Genomic DNA, 19,853 nt, shown 5'->3' with positions numbered 1-19,853 from the left:
AGATGGAACCAGTTCTCAAGAACCTTCCTAGTAATCCAAAAAATAATCCAAGTTTCTTCTGGTAAAGTTTTATTTTTGAGTTTTTCTTTTGGTCTTGATTGTATGAATAAATGGATGGATGGATCAATGGATCTCCCTTGATGTTCTGCACACAAGTTATTATTCCCCCCTTTTCTAAGAATCATCCCCTTTAGATTAGGGATTTCCAATCGGGTAAGGTGGGTGTATTCGCATGCTAATAATACAATGATGTCATATTAACCCTTGACATAGTATAGAAAACAAGTTCTAAAATAATATAATATTGTCCATCTGCCTCTAGATGGCACTGTGGTATTGCAGATGAATATCACAACCTTAAAGAGGACCTTTCACTAGAATAAAACATCTAAACTAACTATACTGACATGGAGAGGGGCGCCCAGGAATCTCCCTGCACTTACTGTTATACCTGGGCGCCGCTCCGTTCTCCCGTTATAGCCTCCGGTATCTTCATAGTTAGGCTCCACCCAGGGGAACCTGCTGGTGTCTCATTCTCCCATGCTGTAGCGCTGGCCAATCGCAGCGCTCAGCTCATAGCCTGAGAGAAAAAAAAGCTTCTCAGGCTATGAGCTGAGCACTGCGATTGGCCAGCGCTACAGCATGGGAGAATGAGACGCCGGCAAGTTCCCCTGGGTGGAGCCTAACTATGAAGGTACCGGAGGCTTTACCGGGCGAACGGAGCGGCGCCCAGGTATAACAGTAAGTGCAGGGGGATCCCTGGGCGCCGCTCTCCATGTCTGTATAGTTAGTTTAGATGTTTTATTCTAGTGAAAGGTCCTCTTTAAACATTAATTCTAAATACCTAATATGTTCACATGACCTTCTTAACCTTTTTAATATACATCATTGAGGAAGGTCTTTTCCTGACACTTTTGATTACCTATAAACTAGACTTGTTGGAGTCACTGTCTTCTCCTATCTTTTTGAATATATGTTAACTTGATAAAAATTTATATAACGGCCTCGATACTCCGCATCGGTACTTGTATATTTTACTTATCTACATCCATGAACAACTATCGTTTTGAAATAACTTTTAACTCTTCTCAGAAATCCAATTAACAGAAACTTACTTCCGTGCTCCTGTATCTTCTACAGGATACATTCTAAATGACACACACATAGTATAATATACACTCACCTAAAGAATTATTAGGAACACCATACTAATACGGTGTTGGACCCCCTTTTGCCTTCAGAACTGCCTTAATTCTACGTGGCATTGATTCCACAAGGTGCTGATAGCATTCTTTACAAATGTTGGCCCATATTGATAGGATAGCATCTTGCAGTTGATGGAGATTTGAGGGATGCACATCCAGGGCACGAAGCTCCCGTTCCACCACATCCCAAAGATGCTGTATTGGGTTGAGATCTGGTGACTGTGGGGGACATTCTAGTACAGTGAACTCATTGTCATGTTCAAGAAACCAATTTGAAATGATTCGAGCTTTGTGACATGGTGCATTATCCTGCTGGAAGTAGCCATCAGAGGATGGGTACATGGTCAGAAACAATGCTCAGGTAGCCTGTGGCATTTAAACGATGCCCAATTGGCACTAAGGGGCCTAAAGTGTGCCCAGAAAACATCCCCCACACCACCACCACCAGCCTGCACAGTGGTAACAAGGCATGATGGATACATGTTCTCATTCTGTTTACGCCAAATTCAGACTCTACCATTTGAATGTCTCAACAGAAATCGAGACTCATCAGACCAGGCAACATTTTTCCAGTCTTCAACAGTCCAATTTTGGTGAGCTCGTGCAAATTGTAGCCTCTTTTTCCTATTTGTAGTGGAGATGAGTGGTACCCGGTGGGGTCTTCTGCTGTTGTAGCCCATCCGCCTCAAGGTTGTGCGTGTTGTGGCTTCACAAATGCTTTGCTGCATACCTTGGTTGTAACGAGTGGTTATTTCAGTCAACGTTGCTCTTCTATCAGCTTGAATCAGTCAGCCCATTCTCCTCTGACCTCTAGCATCCACAAGGCATTTTTGCCCACAGGACTGCCGCATACTGGATGTTTTTCCCTTTTCACACCATTCTTTGTGTGAAAATCACCTTTCTTTCCCATTCTGACATTCAGTTTGGAGTTCAGGAGATTGTCTTGACCAGGACCACACCCCTAAATGCATTGAAGCAACTGCCATGTGATTGGTTGACTAGATAATTGCATTAATGAGAAATAGAACAGGTGTTCCTAATAATTCTTTAGGTGAGTGTATATAAATCGATACATTGTTACACGTAGACAACACATTATATGAATTATTGGTTAAAATATGTTGTAATCTAAATATACCATACAGAAATATATATTATATAATTATAAATATATGAATTGAACCTCATACAGCAGGTGTGCCTCAAGGATATGAATTCTAATCTCGTCATGGCTTGTCCATGAAACAACCTTGTTCCCTTCAAACAGACATGTCTGAGGAAGCTAGTGTACTCCCCATAGATAAACCCATATCTTTAGCAAAAACTTTTAAAATATAATATCCGTTCATGTTCACAATTATTTTTATATAAACTGAAATTTCCATGAACTCATCTTGGCCTCTCCAGCCACATAACAGAACTTTGGTTCAAGCTGATTTTATTCTTAAAGGCAATGAGCATTCATTTTGGCTATAATGTCATTAGATAATATTGTATACGTTTGCCAAGACGGATCCGTGTTGTGCATTTTCAATGTTACAGATAATACAACCAGATCCGTTCATAACGAATATAGATGGTTGTATTATTAGTAATGGAAGTGTTTTTGCTGAGCGCTACCGGATCCAGCAAAAACGCTAGTGTGGAAGTAGCCTTAGGGTCCATTCACACATCCGTGGAATGGTTCTGCATCTGTTCCGCAATATCCGGAACGGGTGCGGACCCATTAATTTTCAATGGGGCAGGAATGGATGCGGAGAGCACACTATGTGCTCTCCGCATTTCCAGAGCGCAGCTCCTATCTTCCGGTCCGCAGCTCCGGAACAAAATAGAACATGTCCTATTCTTGTCCGCAATTGCGGACAAGAATAGGCAGTTCTATGGGGGTGCCGGCCGGGTGTATTGCGAATCCGCAATACACCACGGACGAGTGAATGGACCCTAATGGAAAAGATTTAGTATAACTTTTACTTTATTCGGCTAACTTTCTGCTCATTCTGGGCTAAGGAGTCATGTCGGTGGTCCTAATCACTGACTGCAAGTTATGTGTGCGTGTGCAATCTCGCACAGGGAAGGCTGTCAGTTTTCCGGCAGTGCAGGACAGATCATAGACCGGCGTAAACGGCTGGTCTATGATAAATTTTACCCTTCATATTTACAAGGATTCTCCAGATAAATGTGTTGTTTTTTTGTTTTCTTTTTTTATTGATAAGGTAGGTTAGGGTGGTGATAGAGCTTTGAGTTAATCATTTTTAATATAGCTGTAAGGAAGCAGGCCTTCAGCTACCCCATTTTCAGCACATGCAATGTATACTTTTTTTATTATTTATTTTATGAGAGGGTTAGAAAAATAGCCATTTCACAGTGCGGCAGTAATAACACAATGAGGAACATTTAGCGAACACATCACACCATTATTATGGCGTTAAAATTTTTAAAAAATTATAGCAAAAATCACTTCTCTGCACTTTTCCAAAGTGGAACATCGCTGTGGTAAGAGCGGAGTGTCAGTTCTATAAATACAGCCAGCACCTGCAAGTCGTGGTGCGGGTAGTTACATTCTGCTGCAAGTAATACATCACAAGGTAGGAAGTGGCTAAAAGGGTTGTATCATCTCAGACAATGGGAGCATATTGCTAGGATATGCCCCTATTGTCTGAAAGGTACGGGTCCCACCTCTGGGACCTGCACCTATCTAGTAAATGGAGCCTATTTAGTGGAGGAACAGGACCTGTCGTGACGTCACTCCGGTCATCACATGATCCATCACATGATCTTTTACCATGGTGATGGACCATGTGATGACCGGAGTGACGTCACCACAGGTCCTGTTCCTCCACACAGCTAAGATGAAGACAGAAGGAGATGCCGGCTGTGCGAGCAAGTGGATTAAGGTGAGTTAAATATTATTATTTTTTTAATTTAACCCCTCCAGCGCTATTTTACTAAGCATTCTGTATTCAGAATGCTATTATTTTCCCTTATAACCATGTTATAAGGGAAAAATAATAATGATCGGGTCTCCATCCCGATCGTCTCCTAGCAACCGTGCGTGAATATCGCACCGCATCCGCACTTGCTTGCGGATGCTTGCGATTTTCACGCAACCCCATTCACTTCTATGGGGCCTGCGTTGCGTGAAAAACGCAGACTATAGAGCATGCTGCGATTTTCACGCAACGCACAAGTGATGCGTGAAAATCACCCCTCATGTGAACAGCCCCATAGAAATTAATGAGTCGGTATTCCGTGCGGGTGCAATGCGTTCACCTCCCGCATCGCATCCGCAAGGAATACTCGCCCGTGTGAAAGGAGCCTAAGGCTTATAACAGAGCTGGATCTTGATATAGGGGCCAATTAATATAGTTGATCTCTAAAATGGGGACACCCCTTTGCTTGGTTTTCCTTCCCTGGAGGGATATCTGTCTTTCACTGTGTTGAAGACCCATAACTGGGACTCCACAGTTATTTTGCATCTTCAATTCCCTGAGACTTTAATTGTGCAATTGTATGTTGTTTCTCCTTGAAATGGTAAGGCATAGGTAGCAGATGGTTTTCTTGCTGGCTGGTAGACTTGTATTTATTAATGCTGTCTTTTATATGTTGGGCTGTCTCTCCCACAAATAAGGGTCTGCACAGGCACATTAACAAATTTGCATGTAAAAAAAAAATCATCTAAAGGCATTATCCCATGAAAATTGAATTTTTCTTATTCAAATGTTTTATTCATGTTAGACATAGTAAAGAACAAAGATTATAAAAATAAGGCGATATATCAATCTAGCAAATTGATGCAATACAGTAGGTGGGATAATGTAGGAGCAATAACAAAACATATAAGAAAAGGAGAAAAAAAGGGGGAGAATAGGCAAAAGAGAGAAGTATGAAAGGAACTGTGGAGGATTTAAAAAGCACTTATTGAAATTTCTTTTTCCTGGCGTTCGTAGGCAGCGCAGCATACAGTGGGTTAATTGCCTACTATGTACAATCACATAATAGAGGCATGTTAATTAGAATAATATCAATTAAACTACTTGCATCCTATAAAGATAACAGAAAGAGACCCTGTATTTTGTATGCAGCAATCATTTTATTGAGGGAGGGAAGGTTGTTCTACTAATATTACTAAGGGGGAAGAGGGGAACTTCTGCCTCTGTAATATGACAATAATGTCTGATGAAGGTCGAAGATGAGGCCCACGTTGCTGCCTTGCAAATCTTTTCTAAGGATACTTGAGCAAGGTCCACCCATGAGAAAGGAATGGAGGTACAATGCGTTTTGACAGTCCGTAGGTCTGAGAGACAATAACGGGACTCATTCCTTTTAACCAACTGGCTTTTTTGCCTTTTAGGTCCTCGAAACTGAACGGATACATTTTTCCCTTCACCCCTGACGGCACCATAGAGAGATGGATCTGCCCCCACAACTGGACAGGAAGCCCCAGAGCAATCAAAAAGGGAACACCCACCTCCTCCCTCAGTGTGGTTTCCTGTCCTCCGGACCAGGGTGGATTTGATTTAAATCACTAGTCAGTAAGGCTTGATTTAAATCATAGTTTTCTACATAAAGACTAATTCTTGCTGGTATAACCGTTTAGAATAACAACTTTTCATATTAGGTTGATTCTGCATTCATAGGTTTGTAGAAGTTAGGCTTAAGGTCTTTTTCTCAACTCTGTTCATGTTATAACATTTTTGTTGTGAAGAAGAGGCATGTGATCTCTGCTGAGTCAAATTCAGTTTTGAGAACTGCAAAAGTAAACCAAGCATCTGTGATAATATCTTGTAGGCAGAGAAACTGCCCAATAATCTTACAAAAACCTCTGGAAGAGCATGACATTGTGAATGGATTAATGGAATTTATTTACCAAAAAAATTAAACATATACAGCCTTATTCTACATAATTAAAAAACGAATCTTTATTTCATGATGGAATAACCTTTGGATGGTAATATATTTTCCTCAAAAAGCATTTTATATAAAATAAAAATCCGATTTAAATAAAAATAAAAATCCGATTATTTTTTATTTTTTTAAATCATTGATTTTTATCCACCCTGCTCCGGACAGAGGAGCCTGGAACATGCAGCCTCCAGGGCTGTGAAACGGGGAACACCTTATGAACTCAGGTTATACAGCGAATATTTATGTTGTATGGTTGATATGAATCTGTTTGGTGCCTTTAGCATGATTGATAGGTTTAAATATTTGTCGGGCTTCAGAGCCTGGTTGTCTGCCTCATAGCTTCAGGGCCTGGTTGACTGCCTCATGGCTTCAGGGTCTGGTTGACTGCCTCATGGCTTCAGGGTCTGGTTGACTGCCCTATTGAATAACTATGAGTGTATACAGAGAGTCGGAGTTTGTCTTAAGATGTTGTTCTGAAGTGATGATGTTCTGAACCTTGGACACAACTTTATGGTCATGTCTTTGTAATTAACCCGGAACCACAGGAACTTCAGCTCCTGTACCAGATAACATGGGACTACTTGTAGTTTATCTGTGTCTGGAGAAGAGACATAGTCATTTGGAGATCTGCAAAGAGTTTTAACTGACATGCTGCTATTACTAGCCAACGGTCCAAGTAAGGTATTACACAAATCCCTTTAAAACTGAGGGCTGCTGTCAGTACTACCGCCACTTTGGTGAAGACTCTAGGGATAGAGGTTATCCCAAAATGAAGGCAGGTGAATTGCACTTCTGTTGGTGTCTGAACTGATACCCTTAGTAATTTCTTGTGGTTTGGCAGAATAGGGATGTGCAGATATGCATCCGAGGCTATGGCGGTAGAAAATCGTTCTTCCTCAGGATTGACATGACAGAATGAATGGACTCTATTTTAAACCTCTTTTGTATTACCCTTAAAATTTAACTTTTATTATATATACACTAAAATATTCCCACATCTAAAGACAAACATAAACAAACACATTGTAGTCTTCAATATCAGATAATGCAAATGGGCATATTATCAAAGCAGCAGGGATATACTATAGGGTGTGCCAGTCGTTGCCACATTTGTGACCAATCACGTTGTTTTGGACCTTAGAGATGGAGGCGGTCAGGTCATCACATCACTCCTTGGAGATAACCAGATATCAGGTGCTGTAACGATGATTCTTTTCATGCGTGGATGATATCAACGAAGAAGGAAAAAAGAGGGGGGAATCTGCTTGTAGGCAGTTGGGATACTCTCCCTAAATGTCTATCATTTCCCTGCCTAAAAGCAGAGTAATCGCCCCACTTATCGGTTTTTCACCCTCAAGTAGAAGTTCCTTCCTATCAAAAAGGAATCCCAAGTAGTGTGCTGCCTGTGTATAGCGCACAAATCCCCATGCAATCTGCTGCCTAAATATCGCAAAAAGGCCTTGCGCTTTTCCCCTTTGTATATATAAATAGGTTCATCAGGAGACCATATTCTCTATAGCGTGCACAATGGCTCATAGATAAATAAAGCCAGTGGATGTATTCACAGATGCCAGCCACAGGTTTAAATGTCCCACCCCGCTTCACGCCATGATTGGCCAGATAAGGGCACGTACTCCTGGACTAGCCCATGTGGGTATAGTAATGCGCATGCGCCAATGGAAACAGACGAGGGATACCATCGGCGTATGCTCATTACTACCCACATGGGCTAGGCCAGGAGTACGTGCCCTTACCTGTTCTGCGAATTCAGTGAATTGTTCTCTTTTGTATTAAAAACTCATTTGTTTACCGATTTTGGTGCAAATAAAATTCTGGAGTACCCTTCAGTTCCTCTTTGAGAAAAATGGACCTCTTCCAACACTGCCTTTTGTTGAAACTCATGAAGAAACTGCATAATTACAGGATTTTTACTTTGAGCTAGAAAAAACACTGGGAATATTTTTTCAACCTCCAAAGCATAGCCTCTGTGAATATTTGACATATGGAAGCAAACATTTTTAGTGTGGCAACTACCTGTACCTTCGGGGTTCTGGAGTCATTGGTCTGAAGGCCTTTGGTTTCACCTTTAAGAGATCAGGCATTTCGTGTTTCCCTCTGAATCTTCTTCTTTTGTCTGGAAATCTGTTACCTTTAGCGACAAAACGGTCTATTTTGAATTTTTTCCTAACTTCTTGGAGCTTAGAACGTTTTCGTTCATTAGAATGACATTTTTTTTTTTCTAGCTGCGGACCAAAAAAGGGAGAAAGGGCAAAATGGCAAATTATCAAAATTATTTTTGGAAGAAAGGTGGCTGAGGAATAGGGATCTGGAGGAATATTTTACAAAATCCACAGAAGCATCACATTCTGAAGAATTTTCTCCCTCGACACTCCATGTTCAAGATAATAATAGAGTTGGGAGAGCCAGATACCTAGAGCCCTAGCTACAGAGGATAGAGAGGAGCCACAAATACAGAAGAAGTAGATGCATATGCTTTCTTTAGAAACAAATCAGGCTTTCTATCCATGGGATCTCTAAGCAAAGAGGACTCTTCAGAAGGGAAAATTGCTTTCTTAACCCCTTAAAGAATGGGCCTATTTTTATGTTTGCATTTTTTTTTAGAGATCTATTAGGGTATAGGATTTTTACACTCTCCATTCTGAGCTATGCCTCGTACATAGCTCAGTATGCAGATTGCCATGGCAGGCCTGGATCGCTTCAGCAGCGGCATTTTGCGGACCGCACATTGCCGGCACTAAGAGAATATGCCTATTCTTGTCCACTATTGCGGACAAGAATAGGACATGTTCTATTTTTTTCAGGATTGGAATTGCGGACCCGGAAGTGTGGGTACGCAATTCCGGATCGGGGCCGCACATCGTGCGGCCCCATAGAAATGTATGGGTCCGCAATTCCGTTCCGCAAAATGCGGAATGGAATTGCGGATGTGTGAATGGAGCCTTAGGCAGAGGGAACCACATCCCTCTGCCTTCACTCACAAGTGCCGCAATTACCATTAATCGCTGCACCTGAGGGGTTAAATGATGGGGCGGCACGATGAAACAGCAGGCACCCGCCTCATATGGGGTGGGCTCACTGCAGAGGGCCACTCCATACACCCGTTGGCGCATAATTCCATACATGAACAACGTTAAGGGGTTAGAAGATTTTGATTTAACTTCATCATAGGTTAACTAACCTTTAAACCGTGATAAGAAAGTTTTTGTGTCAGGAGGGGAGTGGCTTGGCCTGGTGCTGGATGTCCGCACATACTACAGCTCCAGCAGCCTTCTTTTTAATCTGTTACCACGCATGTGATCCCTGGGCAACAGCACATCAGTGACAATCCACCTAAAGCCTCATGCAGATGTCCGTGGAGCATGGTCCATGAGATACCGGACTGGCATTGCAGGAGTGCATGGCGTCATAGCAACCAGTGACGCTGTGCGCTCCTGCAATGCCAGTCCGGTATCTCACAGACCGTGTTCGACGGACGTCTGCATGAGGCTTAACTGTTTTTTGTGCCCTCAAGTCGTGGTGGTGAGTGTTGCCGAGTTGTGACCTATGACCTGAAAAGGAACCACTGCCTAAATGTTTGGGTGTGTGCGTTGGCTCCCACACGTTAGGGCTCCCACTGACAGCCTGATCAATTAGGCCCTGTGACAGTGGAGTGGAGCCCAGTATAACACAGCACCACCCCTGCAGCATATAACCGGACGTTCAAGGCCTAACATTTGGTTCACTTCTCTGGACAGCAATATGCTGTATTTTCTGCAGGCAATTCCAGTTGCCTCTATAGTAGGGCTGAAACGATTCATCGATGTAATCGAGGCAAAAAAAATCATCGATGCAGTTTCCCTGCATCGAGGATTTGTTTTAGTCACATGACCACGGAGCGTGAGTGAAGTGAAGCCTTTCACTCACCGCTCCGTGGCCTTCTGACTCGGCACCGCGTTGCACTGGCCAGGGCCTTGCGTGCACACATCGTCAGCGCGCTGGCTGATGCTATGTGTGACGTCAGGTCCCTCCCAATGCATGGGAAAAAGACGAGGTCTGTCTTCTGCGGACTCCATGTCAGTGCACTGCCAGTGCCAGGAAAGGTAAGTATAAAGTGGGGGGGTTTGAAGGGGGCACCTGTGATTTGAACTGGGCTGATTGCGCTGGAGGACATGGATGATAATGGCATGGAGTGGGGGATGGGACAGGGGTGGCATAGAAGGGCTGATGGCGCTGGGTGGGGGACATGGCATGGAGGGGCTGATCTAATGGCACTGGGGGAATGGGGGACATGGTGGATGGCATGGAGGCACTGGGGGAGAGGGACATGGCATGGAGGCAGGGGCTGGTCTGATGGCACTGGGGGAGTGGAAGACATGGCAATTTGGATGGCATGGAGGGGATGATGGCAGTGGGGGACATAATGGAGGCACTGGGGAAGGGGGACATGGCATGGAGGGGCTGATCTGATGGCACTGGGGGTGGGGAACATGGTGGATGGTATTGAGGCACTGGGGAAGGGGGGGACATGGCAATGGATAGCACTGGGGCAGTGTGGGACATGGCATGGAGGGCGCTGATCTGATGGCACCGGGGGAGTGGGAGACATGGCAATTGGGCTGGCAGTGGATGGCATGGAGGGGCATACCTTAGATACACATTCTGGCAGACCAGCCTGCTGGAGTATACCCAGATACAACCAGCTATATGCCCTCATTGACTATAATGTGGTCCAAGGCCATCTGGCCATGTTCCGGCATACATGCTAGGTATCATCCAAAGCGTTTTAGGTTTTTTTGTCCTGCCAAAACCTAGCTTGAATTCTGTAACAAGGCCGTACCCTATTACAGTTCACTGCAACAGCCGGCAGTATCCAGCTATACCCGATATGGTACATTCTGGCTGTTCTTCTGACAGAATGTATATCGCAGCTGTGAAAAAAGCCTTATGTGTGTGCAATTATTTGCTATACCACTGTGAAAAATAAAAATATTGTTTTTATAAAGCAATACGTTATTTTAAGAAGGTTTTTCGTATTAGAGTACTCGATTAATCATAAAAATAATCGGTAGAATACTCGATTACTAAAATAATCGTTTGCTGCAGCCCGACTGTATAGCAAACACATTTTGTGCTACCCCAATTAACTCCTAATTAGCCAGACCGGCGGTCAGTGGACCATATTGTACAAACCCCATACCAGAACAGTATTTGCTAGGATCAGCCCTGCTGGTCACATACAACACAATCTGGAGTTAAGTCTCCCTTTGGGATTCTATAGCAAACTCTCAACTCAAAGAAGTTATACTCCCATTTTTTGGATCCCTTGATTGGGATCTATATTATTGCTCTCAAGTTTGCTGCTGCATAGGGGTACTAATTGTATTATTCCTCTGAACTAGGGATGAACGAATTTCATATTTCGAAATTCGAGTTTGGGTTGTGGTATAATCCGAATTGCATTATGGATTTCGTTACCATTGATCATAACGCAATTGCATGACGGAATGCCTTTAGAGGCATTCCGTTATTCATTCCGTCATAATAGAAGTCTATGGCCTGCATAACGGATCCGTCCGGTTTCAGTTATGCTGGAATCCTCTCCTGCATAACGGAAACCGGATGGATCCGTTATGCAGGCCATAGACTTCTATTATGGCGCAATGAATAACGGAATGCCTCTAAAGGCATTCCATCATGGAATTGCGTTATGGTCCGTGGTAACGGAATCCATAACGCAATTCAGATTATACCACAACCCAAACTCGAATTTAAAAATATTAAATTCGCTCATCCCTACTCTGAACGACGGTCTTTTATTTATCATCTTCTGTGGACTTCCATTCCCATTCATTTTCATCCACATACATTTCCTATGAAGTAATGTGAATCCTTCTGTCTCCTCCACGGGGTAATTTAGGCATGAACTCCTAAAGAATGCTCATCAATATACACTGCTCAAAAAAATAAAGGGAACACAAAAATAACACATCCTAGATCTGAGTTAATTAAATATTCTTCTGAAATACTTTGTTCTTTACATAGTTGAATGTGCTGACAACAAAATCACACAGAAATTAAAGAATGGAAATCAAATTTTTCAACCCATGGAGGTCTGGATTTGGAGTCACACTCAAAATTAAAGTGGAAAAACACACTACAGGCTGATCCAACTTTGATGTAATGTCCTTAAAACAAGTCAAAATGAGGCTCAGTAGTGTGTGTGGCCTCAACGCGCCTGTATGACCTCCCTACAACGTCTGTGCATGCTCCTGATGAGGTAGCGGACGGTCTCCTGAGGGATCTCCTCCCAGACCTGGACTAAAGCATCTGCCAACTCCTGGACAGTCTGTGGTGCAACGTGACGTTGGTGGATAGAGCGAGACATGATGTCCCAGATGTGCTCAATTGAATTCAGGTCTGGGGAACGGGCGGGCCAGTCCATAGCATCAATGCCTTCGTCTTGCAGGAACTGCTGACACACTCCAGCCACATGAGGGCTAGCATTGTCTTGCATTAGGAGGAACCCAGGGCCAACCGCACCAGCATATGGTCTCACAAGGGGTCTGAGGATCTCATCTCGGTACCTAATGGCAGTCAGGCTACCTCTGGCTAGCACATGGAGGGCTGTGCAGCCCTCCAAAGAAATGATAGCAATAAAGAGAGAAACAAAAAATTTTGGAAGTTACTTCAAACCTGGAGGGATCAATGAATCCCACCACAGTATGAAATAAAATAAAATTAGGCGCCGACAGGGATAAGGACTAAAATGTATAAAAAGAATAGCGAAGTAGTGGAAGGCAGCTCTATATAAAGTGTTTGGAGAGACCCAGAACACTCTCAAATGGCAATATCAAAAGTGTAGAGGCAAGGGGTGATGTCAATGGGAATGAATTCTCACCACATACTATCACCCATTGCATGAAAAAAGGAAAGAAAAAAAGGGTGAAGAAAAGGTGAGCGCCACTCAGTTAGTAATTACTATATAATGAATAAATTTTCGTGCACTAGGACGGTAATACGTTAAAACATCCAATGATGCTGGCAAGATACTGTTATCACTATTGTTACAGAATAACCTTTTAGAAAATCTAAAATGAATTAAAAATAAGTAATAATATTACAATATTAGATAGATAGATAGATGAATAAAAAAATATATATATGAACAAAAACAAAAATAAATAAAAATATATTTTTTTTTATTTGGCCGCAGGTGTCATATGCTTATCCTGACGACCACCCCCCTAGTGAAGTGAGTGAATTATATATTATATTATTTATTATTTTTTATTCATTATATATATATATATTTTTTTTTTTTGGGGTTTTTGTTTTTGTTCATCTATCAAATATTGTAATATTATTACTTATTTTTAATTCATTTTAGATTTTCTAAAAGGTTATTCTGTAACAATAGTGATAACAGTATCTTGCCAGCATCATTGGATGTTTTAACGTATCACCGTCCTAGTGCACAAAAATTTATTCATTATATAGTAATTACTAACGGAGTGGCGCTCACCTTTTCTTCACCCTTTTTTTCTTTCCTTTTTTCATGCAATGGGTAATAGTACGTGGTGAGAATTCATTCCCATTGACATCGCCCCTTGCCTCCAAAGAAATGCCACCCCACACCATTACTGACCCAATGCCAAACCGGTCATGCTGGAGGATGTTGCAGGCAGCTCAAGACTCTGTCACGTCTGTCACATGTGCTCAGTGTGAACCTGCTTTCATCTGTGAAGAGCACAGGGCGCCAGTGGCGAATTTGCCAATCTTGGTGTTCTCTGGCAAATGCCAAACGTCCTGCACGGTGTTGGACTGTAAGCACAACCCCCACCTATGGACGTCGGGCCCTCATATCACCCTCATGGAGTTTGTTTCTGACCGTTTGAGCAGACACATGCACATTTGTGGCCTGCTGGAGGTCATTTTGCAGGGCTCTGGCAGTGCTCCTCCTGTTCCTCCTTGCACAAAGGCGGAGGTAGCGGTCCTGCTGCTGGGTTGTTGCCCTCCTACGGCCTCCTCCACGTCTCCTGATGTACTGGCCTGTCTCCTGGTAGCGCCTCCATGCTCTGGACACTACGCTGACAGACACAGCAAACCTTCTTGCCACAGCTCGCATTGATGTGCCATCCTGGATAAGCTGCACTACCTGAGCCAGAGTGAAAGCACCGCCAGCATTCAAAAGTGACCAAAACATCAGCCAGGAAGCATAGGAACTGAGAAGTGGTCTGTGGCCACCACCTGCAGAACCACTCCTTTATTGGGGGTGTCTTGCTAATTGCCTATAATTTTCATCTGTTGTCTATCCCATTTGCACAACAGCATGTGAAATTGATTGTCACTCAGTGTTGCTTCCTAAGTGGACAGTTTGATTTCACAGAAGTGTGATTGACTTGGAGTTACATTGTGTTGTTTAAGTGTTCCCTTTATTTTTTTTTTGAGCAGTGTAGTTAAGATAGGCCAAAAGCCTACCCGGTCAGACTACCAATAGACTGTCTGTTTCCTATCCAGAAATGGATAAGTTCCTGAAAAAGCAGAAACCTATGGAGCCTATCTGGCCACCAGCCCCAGGTACTGAGCCTGAATCTGATTCGGAACAATCCAGTGATGACAGTGGACTATCAGCATATAAAGATAAACCCATTTCTAGGCCCTTCATAGCGCTTGTCTCATCACGTGTGCTCTGGGCCCTATTGCCAGACAGCTGATATCAAACAAGATCTTCAACAGATGGGCCATCGAGTGGACTAATTCATCACTTAAACTAATTCAGACAACTATCATCTCGCACTCAGAAGGAGTAACCTCGTGTCTACAGCTATTCTGCAGTTACCATATTTTAGAACTTAGCTTAGCCTTCCAAACTTGCCAATACTTAAGCTATTCACAGATGCTCTTCGTCAATATCAGTACCAGTTCCGCTGGTTGTTTCTGTTAGGCATATCCATGGCAGCAAATGAGAAGAAATACATGTCTCGCAGCTCTGAGAAGTCGCCAACATATCTGCTAACCTCCACATCACCATGGATCCACTTCCAGCCTTGAGGCTCTTTTCCTATTAAGTGATGAGGGGGAGGTGCCATATTCGATTTAGATGAAATTCACGAATATTCGTCTCATATTCGTCGAAGTCGAATATTCATCATTATTCTAGTTATCGCGATTAATATGCGATTTAAATATTTGCGTATTGCGATTTTAACTTAAGGTAACTTTCCTATTGTTTTGATATCTAGAATTAGCAAAGATGACGAATATGACGAATGTATTAGTCATATTCCTCAAAACGAAGATAACGAAGTATTCTCCATCTTCGTTTTAGCTCTATATTCGTCTACTTCGCTAATTCTAGCAATCAAATAGGAAAGTTGACTATAGAGACAGCTGTGTTTAATTCGCTATGCGATTATATTACTTTGCTTTTTTTAAATAAATAGAATTATAATAATTATCAAGTATTATAATTATTTTATTTATTTAAAAAAAAGCTAAGTAATATCGCATAGCGAATTAAAAACTTAGCTGTCTCTAGTCAACTTTCATATTTGATTGCTAGAATTAGCGAAGTTGACGAATATAGAGATAAAACGAAGATGGAGAATACTTCGTTATCTTCATTTTGAGGAATATGACGAATACATTTGTCATATTCGTCATCTTCGCTAATTCTAACAAGCCAACCATAGTAAACCAGGTCTAAGTTGAAATCGCAATGCGATTACTTCAAGTTATATTAATCGAATTGCGATTTCAACTTAGCACTGCTATATTCGATATTCGTTAACTTCATTAATTCTAGCAAGCTGACCCATTAGAAACACAGCTCTAAGTTGAAATCACAATTCGAATAATATAACTTGAAGTAATCGCACTGCGATTTCAACTTAGACCTGGTTTATTATGGTTGGCTTGGTAGAATTAGCGAAGATGACGAATATGATGAATGTATTCGTCATATTCCTCAAAACGAAGATAACGAAGTATTCTCCATCTTCGTTTTAACTCCATATTCGTCAACTTCGCTAATTCTAGCAATCAAATAGGAAAGTTGACTAGAGACAGCTAAGTTTTTAATTCGCTATGCGATAATATTACTTAGCTTTTTTTTTAAATAAATAAAATAATTATAATACTTGATTATTATAATTATTCTATTTATAAAAAAAAAAGTAATATAATCGCATAGCGAATTAAACACAGCTGTCTCTATAGTCAACTTTCCTATTTGATTGCTAGAATTAGCGAAGTTGACGAATATGGAGCTAAAACGAAGATGGAGAATACTTCGTCATCTTCGTTTTGAGGAATATGACGAATACATTCATCATATTCGTCATCTTCGCTAATTCTACCAAGCCAACCATAAACCAGGTCTAAGTTGAAATCTGGCTGGATCTTAACAAGGTTCCAAGTAGAGCTTCAACATGCAACAAGAAGAAATGAGAGTGAGACAAAATTTTTTTTTGAAAATAACGATTAAACTGAAACAGGCTGTTTTTCAGCTGATCCAAATTTTCGGACCACATGCCTTTTAAAAGGCCAAATCGGTGCAAAGATGTGGATTCATTGTGATTTTCTGTCAGGTAGTCACATGTTGTGATGGCAAAGGCAAAAAAAACTCTCCCTTTTTGAACGTGGTCGAGTTGTTGACCTGCATAAGCAGGGTCTCTCACAGCGCGCCATCGCTGCTGAGGTGGGACGCAGTAAGACAGTCATTTGGAATTTCTTAAATGATCCTGAGGGTTATGGAACAAAAAAGTCAAGTGGAAGACCTAAAAGAAATTCACCAGCACTGAGCCGGAGGATCCAATTGGCTGTCAGTCAAGAAACTGGACGATCCTCGACCCAAATTAAGGCCCTTACTGGTGCTGACTGCAGCCCCATAACCATCAGACGGCATCTGAGACTGAAGGGCTTCAAAAACAAAAAAAAGTCTTCAAAAACCTTGTCTCCTTGAACGCCACAGAACTGCTCGTTTGGACTTTGCAAGAGAGCACCAAACATGGGACATTCAAAAGGTGGAAGAAAGTTTTATTCTCTGATGAGAAAAAATTTAACCTTGATGGTCCTAATGGTTTCCAACATTACTGGCATGACAAGCACAACACCTGAGATGTTTTCTACGCGCCACAGTGGAGGGGGCGCCATAATGGTCTGGCGTGCTATTTCCTTCAGTGGAACAATGGAGCTTCAGGAAGTGCAGGGGCGTCAAACGGCCTCTGGCTATGTCCAGATGTTGCAGAGAGCATTCCTCATGACTGAGGGCCCTCGTCTGTGTGGTAACGACTGCGTTTTTCAACAGGACAACGCTACAGTACACAATGCCTGCAGAACAAGGGACTTCTTCCAGGAGAATAACATCACTCTTTTGGCCCATCCTGCGTGTTCCCCTGATCTAAATCAAATTGAGAACCTTTGGGGATAGATGGCAAGGGAAGTTTCAAAAATAGACAACAGTTCCAGACAGTAGATGGCCTTCGTGCGGCCGTCTTCACCACTTGGAGAAATGTTCCCACTCACCTCATGGAAACGCTTGCATTAAGCATGCCGAAACAAATTTTTGAAGTGATAAACAATAACGGCGGAGCTACTCATTACTGAGTTCATGTTTGGAAGTTGGATTTCTGTTTTTGGGAGGTGTGGTCCTAAACTTTTGATCAGCTGAAAAACTGCCTGTTTCAGTTTATTCTTTTTTTTTCATTAAATTGAATGCTCAAAAAATGTTTTGTCTCACTCCCATTTTTTCTTGTTGCATGTTGAAGCTCTACTTGGAACCTTGTTAAGATCCAGCCATGCTAAATATGATTTTTTGCCATTTTTCAAGTGGTCTTAAACTTTTGATCAGGACTGTATATATAGTTTTTCGGTTGGCCTCCCATGCTTTCCTGGTTACTGCTACAATTACTGTTACAATGACTATTATACTTATAAATACAAGCAAAAACATACAATATCTCAATTTTTTTTTATGCTATGTTCTTCATGTGTCGCTTACACTTAGGAATAAAAGTACTTAACAATTACCTGTTTATATCAACACTATCTAGATCCCTATATGGCCTTATTGACCCGAGACTACATTAGCCTCTCTACTGCTTTTATACATCATTGTGTCTAAGTGCGCTACCTTTATGTCTTTTGCCTCCTACAATATTACAGGTCTTAATTCACTGATCAAAAGATCTCAAGTATTAGCACACATCAAAAAGAAAAAATAGACATCATCCTACTCCAGGAAACAGACTTTATACAATTCAAATCCTCCAATTTTGATTGAGCCTTCTACAGCCAATGGTGCCACTCTTACTCTTCATCAAGGAATTCAAGAGGAGTTGCTATTGCTTTCACAAAAAACATTCCCTATCAACATATTTACACATTACTTGATATGAATGGCTGCTATGTTTTCATAAAAGTTAAATTGGCTAATATGCTGGTAACAATTGGTAATTTGTACGCCCCAAACACTAGATGAGATTGCGGTTCTCGAGGACGTTGAAAGATATGAGCCAATTTATAGATGTATTTATCCTTCTCAAAGTCGACCAACTTTACTGCATTGAAGAATTAGCTGCATTCTCCTACCATGTTCATTCTAAATTATTGAAGTTGTGTGCCCCCTGGGGTTCAGTTGTGTGCCACTGATTCCTTTATTAATTTAACTTTGCTTTAATCCTCCTGTTCTTATACGTATGCAGGCTGGTCTTTTAAATGGACCACTTTTATGCTCCTACATCGTACTATTTCATATTGTGCACATAGTCTCAGAAGACTATCCTCAGAGGGATGCACATTCTCTGCCAACATCAAATGGAAGTTCATTAGGAAGAGGCTGACTACAGTCATTACAGAGTGTATGATTAGATTTGCTTTTACTTTTCCTGCTTTCTTCCCGATTTACAGACATCTAAAAGCAGAAAAAAAACTAATTAGCAGGTGCCCAAACACTCTTTTAGTAAGTACAAGGAGCAGTAATCAGATGTATAATGAAATACCTGCATAACCTGATATAAAGAGATGCTACAAGCAAAGCTCAATATACTGACATGCCAGAGGAGAGGTCAGGACCAATATCATTTAACAATGGAAGGAGGCAGAGATAAACAGAAAGTACTCACTCTGGGCAGGCAGAGGTGTAGCATTCTGGCTGAGTTCGCCATGGCCGGCAATAAGACCCCTACTTCCAGGATAAGGCTGACGTTATCGCGCATGTGCGATGCAGAGCTGAGCAGGTGATATGAGGGTGCAATTGCGGCTTTATAGATATAGAAACCTCTGAAAAGTGACCCCCGTGAAGTGATCATCATGAAAGAAACCTCCAGATTTCTCTCTTCTTCTCGACCCACAGCAGTGATCTTATTCCCTCATACCTTCTCCAGTGCCTCTCCCCAGCTATCATTACTCACCTCACTGCAATATTTAACCTCTCTCTCATCTGATATCATTGTTATAACCCCACTACAAAAAAAAACAAAAAACATCCATTGACCCGACTGGTGCTGCTAATTACCAATCTGTTTCTAACCTCCCCTTCATCTCTAAACTCCTTGAACGTCTCGTCTATTCTTGCTTAAAAAGCTCTCTCTCTGCAAACTCTCTTCTTGACCCCTTATAATCTGCCTCTTCCCTCTCCACTCAGGGGAACTGCCCTTACTAAAGTGTCTAACGATCGTTTGCCACCAAAAAGGAGTGGCGATTATTCTCTACTGATGCTTATGTGGATCTCTCTGCGTAGAC

The sequence above is a fragment of the Bufo bufo genome, chromosome 1, assembly GCF_905171765.1.
Source record: "Bufo bufo chromosome 1, aBufBuf1.1, whole genome shotgun sequence".
In the NCBI taxonomy this organism is placed as follows: Eukaryota; Metazoa; Chordata; class Amphibia; order Anura; family Bufonidae; genus Bufo; species Bufo bufo.
Note: the sequence above shows the minus strand (reverse complement) of the source record.